Consider the following 15,724-nt stretch of genomic DNA (forward strand, 5'->3'; position numbering starts at 1 on the left):
CAACCCTTGTAAGTTTCGTCCAAAATACATGACAAAAATCTCTGACGTCTTCCTTCAACCTGGACCCTCTCAAGGGGTCTCACAGTCCAAACTGAACAAGTACAAATTACTCTCCAGTGGCTAAATCAGTATTTTTTAAAAATTATTTATTATTTTTAATTCATTAATTATATTGTATTATGTGACACAGTTTCATAGGTACTTGGGTTCTCCCCACCCCTCCCCAAACCCTCCCACCATGGTGGATTCCTCCACCTTGTTGCATAACCACAGCTCAAGTTCAGTTGAGATTCCCCCATTGCAAGCGTATACCAAACATAGAGTCCAGCATCTTATTGTCCAGTCAAGTTCAACAGCTTCTTAGGTATACCCTTTCTGGTGTGAAGACAGAGCCAGCAGAGTATCATCCCAGTCAATTGAAAGCTCCAACATACCATCAGCAAAAATTTACATCATTATGGAATTAATTGACATAGTAATGAGTAACCAATATGTTAAAAGTAAATGCGAGTTCCTAGCCACCTTCTGTGACCACCTCACTTACATTTCAATTTTAGTTTATACACAACATATAACATTCATAACATAACATGTCATACATAACATCATATCATCTTAAATTAAGGCAAACATGTGGTATTTAACCTTTTGGGATTGGCTCATTTCCCTTAGCATTATGGTTTCCAGTTTGGCCCAAACACTTGTTGGCGGGGTTGTGGGGAAAAGGGAACCCTACTCCACTGCTGGTGGGGCTGCAGGCTGGTACAGCCTCTATGGAAATCAGTATGGAGAATATTCAAACAACTCAAAATCAACATACCGTATGATCCAGCAATAGCACTCCTAGGAATATATCCAGAACACTTGTTTTATGAGAAACCAACATGCACTCCTATGTTCACAGCAGCACAATCAGTAATTGCAAAAACATGGAAGCAGCCAAAATGCCCACCAACAGAGGATTGGATAAGAAAGCTATGGTTCATCTACTCCATGGAATACTACTCAGCTATTAAAAAAAACAAAATGCAGTTCTTTGTGGCCAAATGGGCCAAACTGGAAACCATAAATCAGTATTTTTAAGAGTTCCTAGGGCCCAACACAGCACCCTAGTGGCTAAATCCTCAGCTTGCATGCTCCAAAGTCCTTTATGTGTAATGCTTCATGTCCCAGCTGCTCCACTTCCCTTCCAGCTTCCTGCTTGTGGCCTGAGAAAGCAATCAATGACAGCCTTGGGACCCTGCACCCACATGGGAGACCCAGAAACAGCTTCTGGCTCCTGGCTTTGGACTGGCTCAGTTCAAGCTGTTGTGGCCACTTGGGGAGTGAGCCAGTGGATGGAAGCTCTTTATCTTTGTCTCTCCTTCTCTGTGTAAATCTGACTCTCCAATAAAAAATAAATATTTTTTAAGTTCCTAGTTACTTTGTAATAATGAAAAATAAGGCATTATCTCAACTCCTTTCAGATTAAAAATTTAAACTGTAAAATAAGCCTAAAGAAATCCAACGAACTTCTTTACTTTTTTAATGAAAGTCATTTATCCCTGGGAGATGGAGGAAAATATCATGTTCCCTCTCTCCTTCCATTAATAAATCAATGTTCCTGACTCCAACTCTACTTCCTATCCTGTACATTATTACTAAAAATGTCATTACTAACTAATCTCTCCTTTGCCATAAAATATACACCCTCTTTATAACACTTATGCTTTAGATTAGTGTAAACTATTAAACTTTGTAACTCATTTTCACATGCTAGTCCATTTTATCCTCAAAATCCTATTATGTTTTTATGAGGGAATGTTGTTCCTACTTTTAAAGAAACGAAGGTGCTTTGAAAAAATCCCAAGTCCCATAGTTGCATTTCACTCAATCCAAAGTTTCTAACGGCCAAAACTCACATACTGTAGGATTCCACTGACAATGTTATTGCTGGAAATTTCAGTTCCCCTCTGAACAATTCTGTTTCTCACTGCCAGTGCCTGGAAGACTCTAACAGCCTCTAGAGATCTTTGCATCTCTAGACCTCTGGAGGCCTGGCAAGGAGCTCTTCAGGTGAACCAGCCTTGGTGCCAAATGGAAAACCGACCCTTGGTTTCCCCTGGCTCTGCCAGGAACAGAGGACATGTGACCCAGGCTGTTGCACAGCTGCTTACGCCAGTGAGAGTGGCCTCAAAGGACTGCACCCCTGAGAGACATGTGAATGATGCAGAGTCTGGAATTTTTCATGGCAATGATATATATTTTTGTAACCACTGACTGTGAATATCTGAACACCTTCACTAAAGGATGGGACAAAGGGAAGCAGAAACCATACACCTAGAGGAATAAAATTCTAGTCGTCCTGGGCCAAGTGGTGTGTTGGTGAGTTTTCAACAATCAATTGAAGGAGAAGGAAAGGCCTTGAGTTATAGTTTGTCCATTTCTCAGGTGTTAAATATTCCCACTGTGACCCATGGCAGTCTGCTAGTTATTGCATCATAAATCATCGAGTGGAGAAGAGACGCTAAATGAGCTTTTACGTATCGCTCCTCTGGACCCACGCTTAGAATACACTACACTGTCACTCCTCTGATGACGTAACTACTGGGGTGGTCCTGATGGGGAAAACCCATTTTCCTACTCCTATGGGTTCTATGAGGGTAAATTTTTCATAAGTACAACTGACTTTTGGGCCATCCCTCAGGGTTGAAGAACTATTGATCTGATTGGTGTGTCATGATGAAGAACCAAAGCATGTTAGGCTTCACCCTTCCTCACTGTCCCCTTGGGAATCTGCCTGCCTGGTGAAGATGTGCTTTCTGCTTTAACGGCTCTTGTGAGATGGAAGTCAGCGACCTTACATCACACCCTGCTCAGGAAGGTGTTGCTATTTCACCCTACCAATTTTCACTTTATTTTCTAAAAGTGTCTTGGTTTGAACAGCATATTCTATGCTACTTTAAGCAATTGCCTGCAGAGCAGGTCTGCAGGAGATAAGAAAGATCAAAGCCACCAATTTCTGGGTGCATTTTTAGTAAACCCTCTGTTACTGAAAACAGTTGCACCACATTCTTCGGCATCACTTGTACAGACAATAACACTGACATTTTGATTCTCCTTCTGCTTGACTCTCATCTAGCCCTGATTTTGTTCCAAACCTAGGGAGTAGCAACAGAGGTTCTCATTTAGAAACTCTCAAAACTTGGCCATACTGCGGGCCCTGAAAAACTGACTGCTTGTGCCTTCCAGACAGGAAGTTCAAGTCCACAAGTACAGACCCCAAAGAGACCAGATTCACTCAGTCAGTGGCCCTCAAGCTCTCAGGTATGTATCATGTAAAGAAAAATGAAGAGTTAGGGTAAAAACCTATTTTTAAACAACCTCACCACATGAAAAGTTTAACACTAAATTGGGGTGACTTTTTATACTCAAAGCAACCACCACAAATACGTTAGATTCACTGCTGTTCTAAGCAGATTATGCTAGCTACCAGTAGAGGGACCCTCTCACATACTTCACCTCTCTTTTGATCTGTGAATAAATCTCAAACTTTTTGCAGAATATGGTCAATGCAGCAATATAGATGAAGCTGTGGAACACCTGAATGACAGGAGGGTAAAGTGCAAAAACTCTTAGTTATTTGTGAAGCACTTACATTTGTGTCATTTCAAGATTGTGTCTGCAAACCAGGGTCTCACCTTAAAAGAAAGTATATCCGATCAATGTTTAATTTAAATGTAGAGTTGATCGTTTGCTTTTTATTTTTTTAAGATCTTATTTTTATTGGAAAGTCAGATTTTCAAAGAGAATGAGTGACAGAGAGTAAGATCTTTCCATCCGCTGGTTCACAGCCCAAGTAGTCACAAAGGCTGGAGCTGAGCTTTTCTGAAGCCAGGAGCTAGGAACTTCTTCTAGGCCTCCACCCATGTGTCCTACATGAGTAAAAGAGGCCCAAGCAGGTAATTCATCATCCTATGTATAGGTTTATAGCGGGAATGCTGGATTGCAACTAGAGCAGCCAGGACTCAAACCAACAATCTGATACGGGATGCAGAAATCTCTTTCAGATTTCCAAACCCACAAAGACACATGCCTGCTCTACACACATCCTTTTTGCAGTTACAGTTTTGTTAGATGAAATGCTTCTTTCAGGCAAGTAAGCATTGCCTTCGCCTTCAGACTCCTCCCTGCTTTAGTTGCTGAGGCATGAACAGGTCAATCCCAGGACAACAGGCACAGTCACCTGGAGGAAGCATGGTACGGAAAGTTGCACAAAAGGAACGTGAATCTACACTAGTATTCCAGATTACTGCAGTTAGAGATTAAAAAGGAGAGTTCTTCTGTCCTAGAACTTCCTAGCTAGCAGCAGCTGAGTTACAAGGGCACAAGGAGCCTTGACTTAAGTTCATGAGCGAAGACGGGCTTGGGAGGGATCAGGCAAGAACACTTTCTTTTTTATTATTATTCATATATATTTTTTTATTGCATTTCATTTTATAACAACGTTTCATAGGCTCTGATGTTACCCCATCCCCGCAAGAACACTTTCAGACAGTTCCACTGATGTAGTTCTTGATGTGTTGATTTTCTTGCCACAGCCTCACATACACACACATAGGCGGTGCCTCTGGATCACAAATGCAGTAAAAAGTTGTCAGTTGTCCAGTCAATACCAGCAAGACAAACAGCCAAGGCATACAATTCAGTGTTCAAAATGGGGTGCTCCCAACTTTGTTTTGCTTTTTGCTTTAGCTAGTGACTTTGGTTTCTTGTGTTTGTTACCTACTCAACCTCCATTCTCCTTTTTTCCTAAACAGTAGGACTGTGATTTTTTTCCCAAGTAGCAATGTGTCCAGGCAAATGACAGCCAAGAACTTATTAACCTGCTGTTAGAATGGTTGATCAACATGGAAGAGTTCTTTAAAGAAACTGAGACGCACAGCTGGAGTGTGACTTTTTGCCCTCCTGCTTTCTCCTGGGAAGATGCATGGGGTGCCTGAAACCCTGTAACCATCCAGAAGCAGGAGGCAGCCCTGCAGGATGGTGGAGGGAAAAAAGAAAAAGAGACTGAACGCCCCTTCAGAGCTGCCTTATCAGCACATCAGTCTCTTCCATCCGTTTCTCTCTCTAAAAGGAAATAAATAAATAAACTGTCTTACTGAATTCTCTTGTACTAGGAGAATGAAATTTACAACTGACTTGTTAACTATCTGAATCATACAAATTGGCAGCTAATTGCCAAATATCCACATCATTTGGGGATGTAGAAAAAACAAACTTGAAAATTATTCATAAGAGCTATAGTAATTTGATACACTGAAAAATGAGGTCATACAAGAAAACAGTTTGAATCCACTTAGGGAAGAAGCAGATGAGCTTATTTGAAATCAGGGCTGTACTACAACACCCAGATCGTATAATCCTGTTTGAATTATTAAGTTCAAGCACCTTGCAGTAATCCTGACCTGCTTTTCCACTTCATCAGGAAAAAGATGCAGTTAGGTACTTAGGTGCCTAAGTGATACATATTCTCCTAATTAGGAACTTCAGTTTAATAACTAATCTTTGAAATTACTTTCACAATGGGTTTTTGCATTTCCTGAAACTCACCTTCCCCCATAAATTCGCAGATTTTTGTAGTAATTACACCAATGCTTTCTGCTCAATACCCCAGAATAAACACTATTGGCATCTTTATCTTACAGAACTCAGTTCTACATACTCCAGATTTGCCTTCCCTAAGACCTCCTCGTGTTTCCCCATAAAAAGACAATAATAGTAACCCTATGAGGTGGGTCGTGCTGTTTAATTACTGTTTACAAAGTACTTAGTGAGCTGCAGATGAAAGATGCTAGAGAGGCATAAAGCGAAGCATCAGTCTGACTCATCAGTTACCCTTCTTACTGCTGCAACATGAAAGCTGTGTTACTACAACTAAGATAGTCATGGATACACATCAGGTCAAACATAAATTCCAGGACAACTTGAATCAATATATATCTATAGGACAAGCATCCAAAGCTCATTTTTAGAACAATATGCAAATTCTTCTGCAATAAAGCTTTGAAACACACTAAAGAGTTGTTCGTTTAGTTGTAAGGTAGTTAGAGAGGGGAATGGACAGAGAGAATCTTCCATTCACTGACTGGCTCCTCAAATGGCCACAGTGGACAGGACTGTGCCAGGCTTCAGCCATGAGCCAGGAGCTTCTTCTTGATTTGCTACTTGAGTGCAGGGGCCCATGTACTTAAGCCGCCTTCTGGTAAATCCCCAGGCACATCAACAGGGAGCTGGATTGGAAATAAAGCAGTCGGGATTTGAACCAGCTCTCACATAAGATGCTGGCATCACAGGTAGAGGCTTAGCCTTCTATATCACAATTCTAGCCACTGAAACACATTACTATTGAAAATTATAAACAGATTAGAAAACTGATGCAATGATAACAACATAATGCCTTTGGAAAACATAAAACTTTTTTACATGTTTTTTGATGACTCTTACATAGTTGATCAGGGTGGGGAGGCCTGAGAGTTTTCTTTTTCTTCCTCCTGTATCTGGGAGACGATGGGGAGACAAGGGGAGAGGCACCCAGCCTCTCAACCTCCTTAGTACCTGGGGATGGAGAACAGCTACCAGATGTTATCCCACAGTCCCCACTGTGGAGCATGCTCTGAGTGCTTAAGTGGTTTCAATAGTTCTGAAATGCTGTTGATTTTGTTGCTCCAAGGATGAGGAAATCCTCCAAAGGTCCATTGGCTGACACAGTCCACCTTAGATTCTCCATTCACCCAGGTAGCGGTTCAATTTTTTCTGTCCACACTCAGCTGGGATAGCTGTTCAATTTGTTCTGCTCTGCTATGTTACAAGATGTCCTCTGCAGACCCCAATGCACTGCCATATCCTCCATATGCATCTGGGCATGCTATCCACTGCTCCATCTTTTCCACTGAGGAGGCCCATTTCTGACACCTGACTCTTGTGTGTGCTTGCCAGTACAGGATCTGGCTCTATCCATCACCCACATAAGCTTACACACTCACTGGTAGCTGCAACTGCTGAGTCAGTTCTGTCTCTAGCCCTACCTCTTATGCAAGCCAATGGATGCTGTGGCCCAGACCAACCCAGCCCACACACACACCCAACCCCCACATATACCAGCAGGAACAAGAGCCTAGTCAGAGTGATCCCCAAAAGTCCCCACAAGGCCTGCTCCCAGCCATGGTTCCTGTGCAGCAGAATGATTCAGTCTGTCCCAGATCCCATTCAACTCTCATACACATCAATGCACACTGGAGTCTAGTTCAATCCAACTGACCCCACTATCCAGCCCATACTCATGCCAATAGGTGCCTCCACCTCTATAGCCAGGCCCTTACCCAGCCCTGGTTCTCATACTCATCAGTGGGAGCTACAGTCCATCAAAAGAGAAACAGTTTCCCTACCAAGCCCACTCCCATTCTCAGATCCTGCACTTTCTAGGTGGTTCTGCCATCGAGCTTGACAGGATTTGTCCCCAGTCACAGCACTTGCCAGCCAATGCTGCAGCAAAGCCCAACCAGCCTGCACTTACTCTGGCTCATGTATATATCAGTGCATACAATTAGTTAGCCCAGCCTGGCTCTCCCCCTAACCCAGTTCACAGGCAGGCCAACAGGTATTGTAGCCCTGCCCAGCCTGGTCTGGCCTCAGTCCCAGTTCTCACACTCACCAGTGGGAGCAATGACCCAGAAAGAGAGCCTACACTGCCCTCCTACCAGCTTGCAAACTCTCCCCGCTATAGGTCTCACATGTGCTGGTTAGTGCTATATCGCAGCTTGGCATTTTCTGGTGGGTACTGTAACCTGGCCCGGAACAGTATTCCCCCAGACCCAGTTCATGCTGATGGGTGCTACAACCTAGCCCAGCCCAGCTAGTCCCCAGTCACAGCCCTACTCTGAACTGACTGGTGTTGAGGCCTGACCCAGCCTGTCCTGCACCCCGTCCTGATTCTCAGATCTGCCAGTAGGTGCTATGAACTGGCCCAGCCTGGCCCGACCCCAGATCTAACCCTAATGTATACTGGTGGGTACTGTAACCTGACCTGATAAGGACTGCTCCCTGGCTTGGTTCCTGCACTCACCTACAGGGATTGCATTGTGACAGAGGAGTTCCCAAGCATAAAACTTTTGTACTGAAATTCGGAAGGTTCAACCTGCTGTGATATACAACTCCAAGCTGGAAAAAAATATTATATTTGATTATTGTACAACTGAAACTTAAAAATAGCAATAGTGACTCAAATTTCATACAAAAATAATAATTTGATAATCTTGAAAGTTTAGTTGAACTTATTTTTCATGAGGTTCTAAATGCCCTGCTGGCATACATACTGCTTTAAATATAGCCAATGATGTCCCTTTGTTATATAGAATGTATTAATTTATTACACAGGCAGAATGGTAAAAAGAGACAGAAAAAGTGGGATCTTTAACTCACTGATTTACTCCACAAATGGTTGTGATAGCTAGGGTTACAAGGCCAAAGCCAGGAGCCGGGAACTCCATCCACATTTCTCATAACAGTGGCAGAGGCTCAAGCAAATGAGCCATGGTCTTCGCTTTCACAGGTGCATTAGCAGGAAGTTCAGTTGAAAGCAGAACAGCCACGACTCAAACTGACACTCTGAAATGGGATGAAGGGGTGTTAAATGGCAACCTAACCTGACTATACCATATTACTGGCTCCTAGTCAATAAATTTCAGCTAAGTAACAACTACATCTATAAGCACATAGTGAGATTCTGTGTATGTATTTTTGAGCTGAGAGATCGTTTACATTGTATATTCTATTCTGCTCTGGGCATATAAGGCCCAAATCCTATTTTATTGTATGATATAGAGTTCTTTCATGCTCAGATAACTCGATATCCTAATGCTCACTTGTAGTGTAGAATCAAGAAGAAGAGCTCAACTGACGAAAGGATTCACTCCCTATAATTAGCTGGGGTATGTCCAACCACAACTTACGCTAAACGTGTAGTTTCAAAGAGATCTAATCATTTGAGAGAGAAGCCACACATACACACACATAGACATACACTGAACTTTATGTCAATCCTGAAAGACATATCAACTGGTTCTTCATTACATGATGTCAGAGAATGAAATGGTAACTGTACTTCACTCAAAATGTACACAGTTGAACTTTTTTTTTTTTTTTCTTTTTTTTTTTTTATTATTATTAATTTCATTGCATTATGTGACACACATTTTTTTTTTTTTTTTTGCACTGGAATTCCCCCCGCCCCTCCCCAAACCCTCCCCCTCCCACAGTGGATTGCTCCACCCCGCTGTATTTCCATAGTTCAAACTCAGTTGAGATTCTTTCATTGGAGGTTTTGACCAATCGTAAAGTCCAGCATCTAATTGTCCTGGAACTTTTACTCCAACTTCCACAAAGTTTGCTAAGTTTGGGAGTTTGTGGTCCAGTCAAGTTGCCATGGAAAATAAAGGAGAAGCATAATCATTTCATCTCCAAAATACAAAGTTAACAATTCTGGGTTGAAAGCAAAGACTTTCCTGAACTAGATTAATTCTTAAAAAAAAAAAAATACAAGTAACATATTGCACTAATGGAATAGAGTGATTTTTTTTTAATGTGTGAGCAATTGATTTTTCTGGGGATAGAAACTTTTCAAGGTCAATGAGTTGGATGTCATTTTTAACCAATTCAAATGTTAGGAATAATCTGAAACCAACTTTTTCTTCTTCAAGTGAACAAATTTTCTTTATCTCCCTATCTTGTTTTCTTCCTGTAAATGTGCTGTGACTAGTATGTTTATACTAGTGTGTCCCCAATACAGTCTCTACCCCTCTTGTTTAGCCATCTTCTTTTATATCATGTGAGTTGAAATGGAAAGACTCTCCATGCCAAATATAGAAGCCAGCATAAGCCACCACACATTTTAACAATCTTCAGTAAACCTGAAGAAATTTACACTACACTCTGACTCAAGGCTTTCTCAGATTTCTTGCTTCTATTGGATTTTCCAGTATCATCTTGTGTGCATGCTCCTTAGGTTTGCTTCATATGAACTTAATATTAAATACATCCTCCTCTCTTAATTATCCCCCAAAAACACTAATTTTATAATACCTAATCACAGGGTAACCATGCTTTTTATCAGCATAGAAACTTCAATGACAACATGAGATTAAAGCATATTTCATTTTACAATAAAGCATAGCAAAAGATTGGGAAATAAATGGACGATTTCAGTACTTCTGCTATCCCCTATATTTCAATGTCTTTCAGAATTTTGGTATATCTTGCTGTCAATCAATGTATGGTAATATCTTATTCCTTTCATGAAAGGCTTTATTAAGTTGGAATTATATCCCAGCATCCGAGGTAAGACACCCATATTCTTAAAAGCCCAAAGCCCTTTCTGGCAGCATGAACCCTGCACTGCTCATCTTTGGAGCTTAGCTCTTGCCAGTGCCCCTTGCTCCAGTACTCATGCCACTCTCTTCTGTTATCTCCCAGCGCCCAATTTCTCCCAGTACCTAGAGTTCCTTCAGCATCAGCCTTCAAAACTCTTTAAGATTTCTTGTTTATTGTCTTTATGTCACTCTCTAGGCAACACACAGAATGTCTGAGTTTTATTTTCTATTACAATATGGCATCAAGGTCATTGATCAAACAAAAGGTTTTTCCTGAGGAACAGCCTTAATAGCTTTTTGATATGCCCCCTCCCTGAATTTTCCAAATTAAGCTTTTCCACTCCACAGAATTTTTCCATTGACCATAATTAATATCCTTGTCTTTTTATCTTCTTTCCCTTGGACAGCTGATCCAGTTTAATAGCAAATGAATCCCATATTTCATGGCATACAAAGTTAAAGACACTATCTTGCCCCTCCAAAAAAACATTCTGTTACTGAGTTTCTCAACTCTATTCATGGAATTACAACTTTCCTAATCATGCAATTTTGAAAATTCAGCTTTAAATCTTCCATCTACTTTATCTCAATTTCTAGTCAATTACAGTTATCTAGAATCAGAAAAACCTTTTAAAAAGATTTTCTTTTGTTTATTTGTAAAACAAGTGACAAAGACAGGGCATTCCTCTGATGGTTCAACCCTAAATAGATCCAATGGCCAGAGCTAGACCAGACTAATGCTGGAAGTCTAGAAATTCATCCCAGTCTCCCACGTGGATGACTGAGGCCCAAATATTTGGGCCATCTCCCATGGCTTTCCAAAGCCTTAACAGGGAACTGGATCAGAAGAGGAACAACAGGACTTGGCCCAGCACTCAATACAGGATGTTGATTTTGCAAGTATCAGTTTAACCCATGGAATGTTTTTTCGATTCTTTTTGTTGCTGTCCCAATTCCCACCCTCAAAACCTTCTGATTATATTATTATTAAAGCAGATATCTACAATATAATCTTAATTTTTTTTACATTAAGTGTAGTTTTTCCCATCGGCTGCTACCAATAGAAATATGGTCATGAAGTACAACACTGATTATATCACTTCCCTATAAAATCTTCAAAGCCTCTTTATTGCCTGTTAAGTTGAGCACACACTCCTTAGTAACCCTCCCATTGCAAAATCCAAAATCTGTGTCAATCTGACTCAACCAATCAGAAGCAGTTGATAATCTTTCGCCTGGATTTCTACAGTGAGTGTTCTGTTTTAGTCCTCATCTAATAATCTATTTCATAGAGAGTCACGGTGGAACTTTAAAAATCATAGGCATTCAGTGCAGTGGTTAAGACCCTGGTTGGGATTCCTGCATCCCATATTTGAATCTTTGAGTATGATACTAAGCCTCTGACTTCAGCTTCTTACTAATTAGATGCAACCTGGGAAGCATTAGGCGATAACTCACATAATTAAATCCCTGCTAGCCATATTTGGGGACCTGGATTGGGTTCTGGGTTTCTGGTTTCAGTTTGGCACAGCTGAACCAGTAGTTGGGAGCTTCCTGCCCATTTTTCCCTTTCTCAGTCTCTCTATCTCCATCCCTGTTAAATAAAATCAGATTATAACAGTATACTGATTAAACTTTTCCAATGACTTCTTCCTATTTCACTTAAGTAAAATTGAAAATGCTCACAATGGACTGGAAGGCCCTACATGATGTGAATACCTACTACCTATCTGATTTTATTCTCTACCTAAATTCTCCCTCTTTCCAATGCTGCTTTAGCCACAGCAATCATTTCACTGTCTCCCAAGCAAAACAATCATGTTCCTATCTCTTAAACCTTGTATTAATAGCTCACTTGACCATGCTTCCTCAACAGAAAGGTCTTTCTTTTATAGTTGTTTCCTAGAGCATAGCAGAGCATGTTGTGCTTGTAGATATTTAATAAATATTTGTCAAATGAATGAATGAGTGTCACAGAATAAACCTGCCTACAGAAATCCTATGCTAGCCCATTGGAACCCAACCTATGGGCCAAGGATCTGAGAGGTATTGAAGTAATGTAAAGGAGTAGGTGAAACTACATTCTTCTGATTATTTTTTGCAAACTAAGTTTTTCTACTTCGCAGTTCCACCACAGCCACAGTATTTCTTCCCCAGTGATCATAGTCTGAAAATATTAAATGAAAAATTCCAGGGATAAACAGTAAGATGTTTTGAGAACTTTCATATAACTTATTCCAGTATGCTGTTTTGATTATTAATAGCTATTGTCACTAATCTCTTACTGTGTCTATTTTATGAGTTAAACTCTATCAGTTACATGCATGTATAGGAAAAATATAACAGTTACAGGAGTCCAAGTTATGTAGTTTCAGGAATCCACTAACAAGGAGTGTTGGAATATATCCTCTACCAAAACAAGAAAGACACCTTTAGACTTAAAAACTTATTTAAGTGTATTTTATCATCTAAGCATATTGATGGTACAGTCACCATTATGTACAGGGCATCCAATATTTTCCTATTAATAAGGGGTGCTCCTTTTCAAAAACCTTAGGAACCCTACTTCCTGAGCCAAATGAAACTACTGTCTTTTTACCAATTTCCCATCAGTGCTCACACCTATGCTTTTGCTTACTTTGGTACCTTAACTGGCAACATCTCTTCCTTCCCTCATCTTCCCATCCCACCTTCCCATTGCTTTGACTATCCAAATGAAATCGCTATCATCATCTACACCTGAATGAGCACGTCTCTAAGTGAGAGCTGTCAACATGACCCAGAATGACTGCCTGGAGCAAGGGATAGGAAGGAAGGAAGTGCCAGAAAGGAGGAAGAGGAGTACTAAAGACTCATCTGGTAGTGCTCCTAAGTTCACTTTCATTCACCTCCCAGTTTGCCTAGGGCACTCTGTAGTTTGCTGAGCGCTCCCATCAGCAAAACCCATCCTCTCTGCATTCCTGGCAAATACAACATGCCATCAACAACCCTAAGCTATTTTTTCACACCAGCCAGAGTATGACATTTGCATTTTGATTCAACTTTTACCTATTTCTGCAACTTTTTCCCCAGCTGACCAAGTCCATATTCTTTTTATTCTTTTATAGCCTTTCAGCCATTTGCTAAATGTAAATACATTGTTTATCAATAATTTTAAAACAAATTTCAATTCTTTGATAACTTGTTATTAAGTCTCCTTTTTATCAGTTCTCTTAAATGTGAGTTCCTGCCTAAGATAAAAGTGTTTGAGACATTTCCTTACTTAGTACCCTCCCAGTGTATTATAATCCCTAGTGTTGGAATAAACCCAGGTTCTAAAAAATATCCTGTGAAAACTGAATTAGCCTTCTGCTGGATTCAGAGAGCTATTGCCCTACCCAAATTATACCAGTTTTCAAATTTCTTTAGGTCATGAAATAGCCTATTTAGTAAAATATCAATTGCTGCCCTAACTCATTCTCATGTTCTTTCTCAAATGCCAGCATATTAAATAATTTCCTAAAATGCATTGTTAAATATAGAAAGCAATTTCAGACAGTGGGGCAGTATTATACAACTGATGTTATTGGCATTAAATAATATGCCTATACTCAAATTTATAAGATGTACCAATGTCTACATATACATTTATGAGGATATCACAGCTAAATAATAATCAAAAGCATTAACAAGCCTACAGGTATGGTTACTAATGAAAGAAAGATAGGATTGTGACTGGAGTGCTAGTCAGAGGAAATTTAACCATCTCTGTCAATTTTATCTTGGAGAGAAACGTGTTGTTCGTGTGGTTTTTTTTTTACATATTTATATTAAATGCAACATAGTCAACAGGTTTTTGATGATGCATAAATTAAATATTCATTCCTTAAAACAGATAGGTTTGTACTTCCCACAAAGCTCCTCTTAGCACTCTTTATCTAGTAGGCAGTACAGAGTCTGGGAAAATAAATAAATGCGCAATGAAGAACCCAAAGACTGGAGCCAGATTGTGAAGATCCTTGATTTTCAAGTTTTAGAGTTTGCAGTAACTGAATTCAAAGAATTAATAAAGTTATCACAGCTCCTGTCGAAACATTTTACTTTTTCTGACTAACATCATATTTAAGTTCTAACGTATTTCATGACCAGAAGATGGAGCTCCAAACAATTGTTTTTCTTTTCTCCAGTTGGAAACTTGCTAGAATTATTATGTTTCTTCCATTCTGGTTATTTCCTTCCCCCATACAAGCCTTTCACTCTCACTTGGTTTTCAGTTTATTAAATCCAATTGTTGATGAAAGATGGGAAGAATCCAGTTGTAACTGGAGTTTGATTTTTCTGTTTCTGGGAACATTTTGTTTCATGCATTAGTTGAGACATATTTGTAACCCAAATCCCCCTCACCTTATTTCTTCCTCCTCACAATGCAAAACTCCACTGCAAATAGGTGCTAACATCCTAAGCTTTCTCATGGGAGAGAAAATTACACACAGACTTTGTCACAACATGGGTACAGAAACAACATTGAGGACAGAGAATGGGACAGGGTTGGGAAAGTTTCTATGCTTTCCCAACATCTTTCTTTATAAAAATTCTTTCTGGAGACCTCTAAAGACTTGTGGGAAATAACAGATGTTCTCAATTTTCATAACATCCACTCTATTACCTTTATGATATTATGAATATGGTTGTGGTGTAGGCTCATAGCTAGAGAATGAAGAGGAACTGAGGGCTGTCAGGAGTAGTAATCAAGCCACACTACCCAAATATCACCTCTTCCAAGAAGATAAAACCGCCAGGGCTGCACAGGCTAGACATATCCAACATGCTTGCAGGTCTGGAATGGTCACTCTGTATCTAACATCTGAGCCATCATGCACCAGATACTCAGACACTTCTGAGATTTTGTAAAGAAAGGGAGGGGGTAGGAACAGATGTAGGCAGTACTTAACCCCTGCCCCAAACTCCTCCCCATTTGACTGTTAAATGAGGTACTGCCCTAACACTGCTCCCCTCCTTTAACAGGGCAACTCCAAATTTTGTTAACTGCAGTTCATTCCAGAGCTTGTCCACACTCCCATCTGAATGTGCTCTTTCCCCTCAGCTTTAGATGAATCTCACTTCCCTACCCAACTCTATTATGACTCCTTGAATTCTGTAAGTGGAGATAAGAACTTGGACCAAGTCTAGCCAGGGGCCCTCCCCACAACAATTATATCTCTAGATACTTACTCAACATAAAATTGTATCTTTAGTTATTTATTCAACATTAATTCATGTGTTCACTTTTTTCATTAAATGTGTATGGAGCGCCATTTTGACACTGCAGAAAGCCTATG

At 40.2% G+C, this 15,724-nt stretch overlaps 1 protein-coding gene across 5 annotated transcripts in view; it reads right to left on the reverse strand.

Annotated features, from left to right (window-relative positions):
* Positions 1 to 15,724, reverse strand: part of MAPK10 (mitogen-activated protein kinase 10) — a 444,107-nt gene that overhangs the window by 365,228 nt on the left and 63,155 nt on the right. The window lies entirely within an intron of this gene.

This window comes from Ochotona princeps, chromosome 7, assembly GCF_030435755.1.
Source record: "Ochotona princeps isolate mOchPri1 chromosome 7, mOchPri1.hap1, whole genome shotgun sequence".
Lineage (NCBI taxonomy): Eukaryota > Metazoa > Chordata > Mammalia > Lagomorpha > Ochotonidae > Ochotona > Ochotona princeps.